This window comes from Triturus cristatus, chromosome 8, assembly GCF_964204655.1.
Source record: "Triturus cristatus chromosome 8, aTriCri1.1, whole genome shotgun sequence".
NCBI classification, from domain to species: domain Eukaryota; kingdom Metazoa; phylum Chordata; class Amphibia; order Caudata; family Salamandridae; genus Triturus; species Triturus cristatus.
Genome location: NC_140591.1, coordinates 521,417,957 through 521,423,177, shown reverse-complemented (window position 1 = coordinate 521,423,177; position 5,221 = coordinate 521,417,957). Strand labels below are relative to the sequence as shown.

Here is a 5,221-nt window from a genome sequence, read left to right as displayed (position 1 = left end):
TAGTCGCACCTTCTCCTCAGCCATCTGGTCGCACGCAATGCTTTCCAATGGGGCGACCAGATGGCTGGGCTGCCCCGGAAGTCCCGATGAGGGCTCATTAGCCTCCTGGATCCCAGCCAGGGCTCCAGGAGGTCGGGCACATTCGTGCCCAGGGTCCCCTGAGTCTCGCGGTGCGCACCGGTTCCCAGAAAGAGGGGTAGCTTTCCTCTGGATTAGTAGGGGTAGGGTATGCCGGAACACCCCTCCCAGGCTTGCGGTTCTCTCCCGGGGACCAGATGGGCTATGCCCGGACAACACCTCCCCTCCGTCCGGGGGCTACCTCCTCCAGCCCACAGCACGGCATGGCAAAGTGCCCGGGACGGGCTCCATGGGTCCCGGGCAGTACTCCCCTTAGCGTCCATGCCCAAGAGCTCTGGTGGTCCTCCCCATGCCTGAGGTCTAGCCGGGGTCCCGAGCCCCCCGGGACGTGGAGCCCCCGAGCCCTGTGTGGGTAGGCAAGAGCTGTACTGCGAAGGCTCGGGGCGGGCAGATGGGAGTCCTTTCGGTCCCGCCCATCTGGTCGCACCTTTCCCCTCGGCCATCTGGTCACACGCAATGCTTTCCAATGGGGCGACCAGATGGCCGGGCTGCCCTGGAAGTCCAGATAAGGGCTCATTTGCCTCCCGGATCCCAGCCAGGGCTCCAGGAGGTCGGGCGCATCCAGGCCTAGGGTCCCCTGAGTCTCGCAGTGTGCACGGGTTCCCAGAAAGGCGGGTAGCCTTCCTCCGGATTAGTAGGGGCAGGGTATGCCGTAACACCCCTCCCGGTCTGGCAGTTCTTTGCCGGGGACCAGATGGGCTATGCCCGGACAACACCTCCCCTCCATTCGAGGGCTCCCTCCTCCGGCCCACGGCATGGCAAAGTGCCCAGGACAGGCTCCATGGGTCCCGGGCAGTCCTCTCCCGGGCATCCGGGCCTGAGAGCTCCGGTGGTCCTCCCCGTGCCTGAGGCGCAGCCGGGGTCCCTGATTCCAAAACAGAGGAAGGCAGAACCAGGGCTTGCCCGCCGGGGCCCCCAGGGGCCCGGGTACGCACCTGCCTCTCAGCCCCTTCCCGATGGTCCTTTTTCTCAGAGTTTGCTCAGTCAGACCTCCCTGAGGTCCAGCAATTCTGAGACAGGTAAAGGCAGCACCCTGGCCCACCCGCCGGGGCCCACAGGGGCCTACATCTGCACCTGCCTCTCAGCCCCTTCCTGATGGTCCTTTGCTTTGAGCCTGCTCGCCTCAGATGTGAAGCCCCCATCCACTCCACACAGGGCGGCCTGCCAGGGGATGCCCTGGCCTTACTGTGATCAATTGGGCACTCTCAGTCCGTTTAGGGATGGACTGCTTGGCCAGCCTCGACTGTTGTTTCAAGCAAGGAGCTCCCTCCCGTCCGACTCGAGGGCCTGCCACTTGGTGGGAGGCCCTTCACCCTACCCAGCAGAGCGAAGGCCGCTCGTGCCCCCCAGTGGTCTGACCCGAGCGGAAGGGGTCGGGTGGTGCCAGTCCCTCGGATGCTGCTGCCCAGCAGGTTTGCCACGCTGTCACCCCTCTCTGCCCAGCACATTTCCACAGCAGCTCGGAACGACCATTCTGAGGGGTGCCACCACCGTCAGGCTCCGGCACCCCTGCGTCTTGCTCAGGCTGCGCCTCGGCCCGCCTCTCCCTTCCGGGGGAGACTGCTGGGCCTGCCGGTGCCCATGTGACCGCACCTCTCCATCCCTCCAGCGAGCCCTCCTGCCCAGGCGGGTGGGCTCCTTCCCCCAGCAGGCTCCTGAGAGAGAGGGGTGCGTGAAGGTTGTCCGGTCGGAGAGATGGGCACGGGGCCCACCGAACCCACCCCATCAGCAGGTGTGGCTACCTGGTTGATCCTGCCAGTAGCACATGTTTGTCTCAAAGATTAAGCCATGCACGTGTAAGTACACACGGCCGGTACAGTGAAACTGCGAATGGCTCATTAAATCAGTAATGGTACCTTTGATCGCTCCATCTGGAAGGCAGCAGGTGCGCAAATTACTCACTCAGACTCGGGAGGTAGTGACGAAAAATAACAATACAGGACTCTTTCGAGACCCTGTAATTGGAATGAGTACACTTTAAATCCTTTAACGAGGATCCATTGGAAGGCAAGTCTGGTGCCTGCAGCTGCGGTAATTCCAGCTCCAATAGCGTATATTAAAGTTGCTGCAGTTAAAAAGCTCGTAGTTGGATCTTGGGATCCAGCTGGCGGTCCGCCGCGATGCGAGCTAGCGCTTGTCCCAGCCCCTGTCTCTCGGCGCCCCCTTGATGCTCTTGACTGAGTGTCCTGGGGGTCCTAAGTGTGTACTTTGAAAACATTTGAGTGTTCAAAGCAGGCCGGTCGCCTGAATACTTCAGCTAGGAATAATGGAATAGGACTCCGGTTCTATTTTGTTTGTTTTCGGAACTGGGCCATGATTAAGAGGGACGGCCGTGGGCATTCTTATTGTGCCGCTAGAGGTGAAATTCTTGGACCTGCGCAAGACGAACCAAATCAAAAGCATTTGCCAAGAATGTTTTCATTAATCAAGAATGAAAGACGGAGGTTTGAAGACGATCAGATACAGTCGTAGATCCGACCTTAAATGATGCTGACTAGCGATCAGGCAGCGTTATTCCCATGACCCGCCGTGCAGCTTCCGGGAAAACAAAGTCTTTGGGTTCTGGGGGGAGTATGGTTGCAAAGCTGAAACTTAAAGGAATTGACGGAAGGGCACCACCAGGAGTGGAGCCTGCGGCCTAATTTGACTTACCACGGGAAACCTCACCCGGCCCGGACACGGAAATGATTAACCAACTGATAGCTCTTTCTCGATTCTGTGGCTGGTGGTGCATGGCCGTTCTTAGTTGGTGGAGCGATTTGTCTGGTTAATTCCGATAATGAACAAGACTCCTCCATGCTAAATAGTTACGCGACCCCCAGCTGTCGGCGTCCAACTTCTTAGAGGGACAAGTGGCATTCAGCCACACAAGATCGAGCAATAACAGGTCTGTGATGCCCATAGATGTCCGGGGCTGCACGCGCGCTACACTGAACGGATCAGCGTGTGTCTACCCTTTGCCGACAGGTGCAAGTAACCCGCTGAACCCCGTTTGTGATAGGGATTGGGGATTGCAATTATTTTCCATGAACGAGGAATTCCCAGTAAGTGCGGGACATAAGCTTGTGTTGATTAAGTCCCTGCCCTTTGTACACACCGCCCGTCACTACTACCGATTGGATGGTTTAGTGAGGTCCTCAGATCGGCCCTGCCGGGGTCGGCAACAGCCCTGGTGGAGCACCGAGACAATGATCAAATTTGACTATCTAGAGGAAGTAAAAGTCGTAACAAGGTTTCCGTAGGTGAACCTGCGGAAGAATCATTAACGGCAGAACGGCCCTCCTCCTGCAAGCACCCACCGTAGGCACAGGGTCCGGCCCTGCCCTGGTGGGCCCCGGCCGGCAGAGCGGTCTGCGGCCGCGTGGGGTGCCTGGGTGAGGTTCTGGGACTCTTCCCCCGGGGAGAGTCCGACCGATGCGCGAGGGTCCGGGGACAGGGGGCGTCTCCTGTCCCTTTCCTGGGAGGGGCTGAGCGATAGGCCCTCCCGAGATAGAACCCAAGCTCACCCGGCACGACCCCTGCAGTTAGGGGGAAACCAAATGGCAGTGCATCCCCGGGCTGGTACTGCCCCACCCTCAAAAGGCCCTGCCGCCGGCTGGGCCCTCCTGCGCCCGAGTCCCGGCCCGACCGGGTTCCAGGTGACGAGGAGCGGCCCTTTTTGTACGGCAGGGTGGCCTGGAAGAGAAGGGGCCGAGGGCCTGTGAGGGGAACCCGGCTTCTCTTGGTGGAAGGCGTAAGGGATGGAGAGCCACCTGGCTCTTCCCTACCGGCGCTTCTGACCTGGGCGAGGTTGGGGTGGACTAATCGCCAGCCTGCCGGCACGGCTCGGGCCCGCCCGGCGATGGACGGCTGACGTGCAGGTCGGGCGACCCTCCCTCATTGCCAGGTACCCGGTTCGACCCGGTCACGTGCAGCCGGGCCAAGGGGTTTGAAGACTCGTGCGGTCCCTCCCGGGTTACTCCAGGAGGGACCGGCGGCTGCGGGGCTGCCTGCTCCCGTCGCTCCGGGAGCTCCCTTCCTCACCAGCAGGTGGGTGGGGGAGACTCCTGGGCCGAGTAGCTGCTAACTTTTTTTTCTCCCAACAGTGCGGTCTGACTCCCAGAGGGGAAGCCTTGGACGGGTCACCCGGACCCTCTCACCGCGCAGGCGGTGGACGGATGGCATTGTCTTCCTCCCGCCTGTCCGGTGCCCACAGGTGGGCGAACGTTTTTGAAAAGTTGCCTGTGAGACTTGGCGGTGGATTACTTGGCTCGCGTGTCGATGAAGAACGCAGCTAGCTGCTAGAATTAGTGTGAATTGCAGGACACATTGATCATCGACACTTCGAACAAACCTTGCGGCCCCGAGTTCCTCCCGGGGCTACGCTTGTCTGATGGTCGCTCGATCGTCAATCAACCCGGGGCTTCCCCAGGACGCGGCTGGGGCCGTCGCAGGGTTAGCTCTGCTTCCCTTTGTTCCATCAAAGGTCAGACCACCCCGATCACCCGTGGCAGGGTCCCTCACCGGGTCCTGCAGCGGCGGTACGCCGTCGCCGCCCCTGGCCCCCGAGAATGGGTCTGGTGACTGGTCCGCCCGGGCCTGTCACAGGGCACCTCGCTGCATGCCACGCATGGCTGTCTGTGGTGTCCACCAGCTGCACATGTGCACGCGCCTCGGGCGCCAACCTCCGCAGCTGGCTTCCCGGGGAGGGCTAACCCCCTCCAGATCCGATCCAGGGAAAGAGGGCGCGCATGCAGCCGGGATGCCAGGCCCCTGCTCCAGCAGGGGCCTGGCTCCCCCGGCGGCTTCCCCCGACGCTTCAGCGTTTTTCTTCTGATTACGCCCTCAGATCAGACGTGGCAACCCGCTGAATTTAAGCATATTACTAAGTGGAGGAAAAGAAACTAACCAAGATTCCCAGCACCGAATCCCTGCCCGGCGTCGGGCGTGGGAAATGTGGCGTACAGAAGACTGACTCCCTGGCGTCGCTCAGTGGGCCCAAATCGTTCTGATTGAGGCTCACACCGCAGACGGTGTTAGGCCGGTAGCGGTCCCCGGCACGCCCCGATCGGGTCTTCTCGGAGTCGGGTTGCTTGGGAATGCA

The 5,221-nt window shown here is 60.9% G+C and overlaps 2 non-coding genes and 1 pseudogene across 2 annotated transcripts in view; all 3 read left to right on the top strand.

The window, feature by feature from the left end:
- Positions 1-1,877: 1,877 nt before the first annotated feature.
- LOC146802414 (18S ribosomal RNA) lies at positions 1,878-3,403 on the top strand (annotated as a pseudogene).
- Positions 3,404-4,363: 960 nt separating this feature from the next.
- On the top strand, positions 4,364-4,517 carry LOC146802413 (5.8S ribosomal RNA). The gene has a single exon (XR_014968098.1). It is a non-coding gene; the product is annotated as a 5.8S ribosomal RNA (ribosomal RNA).
- Positions 4,518-4,957: 440 nt separating this feature from the next.
- LOC146802412 (28S ribosomal RNA) overlaps positions 4,958-5,221 on the top strand; it is a 3,717-nt gene continuing 3,453 nt past the window's right edge. Inside the window, exon 1 of the ribosomal RNA XR_014968103.1 lies at positions 4,958-5,221. This exon is cut by the window's right edge and continues 3,453 nt beyond it. This is a non-coding gene — a ribosomal RNA (28S ribosomal RNA).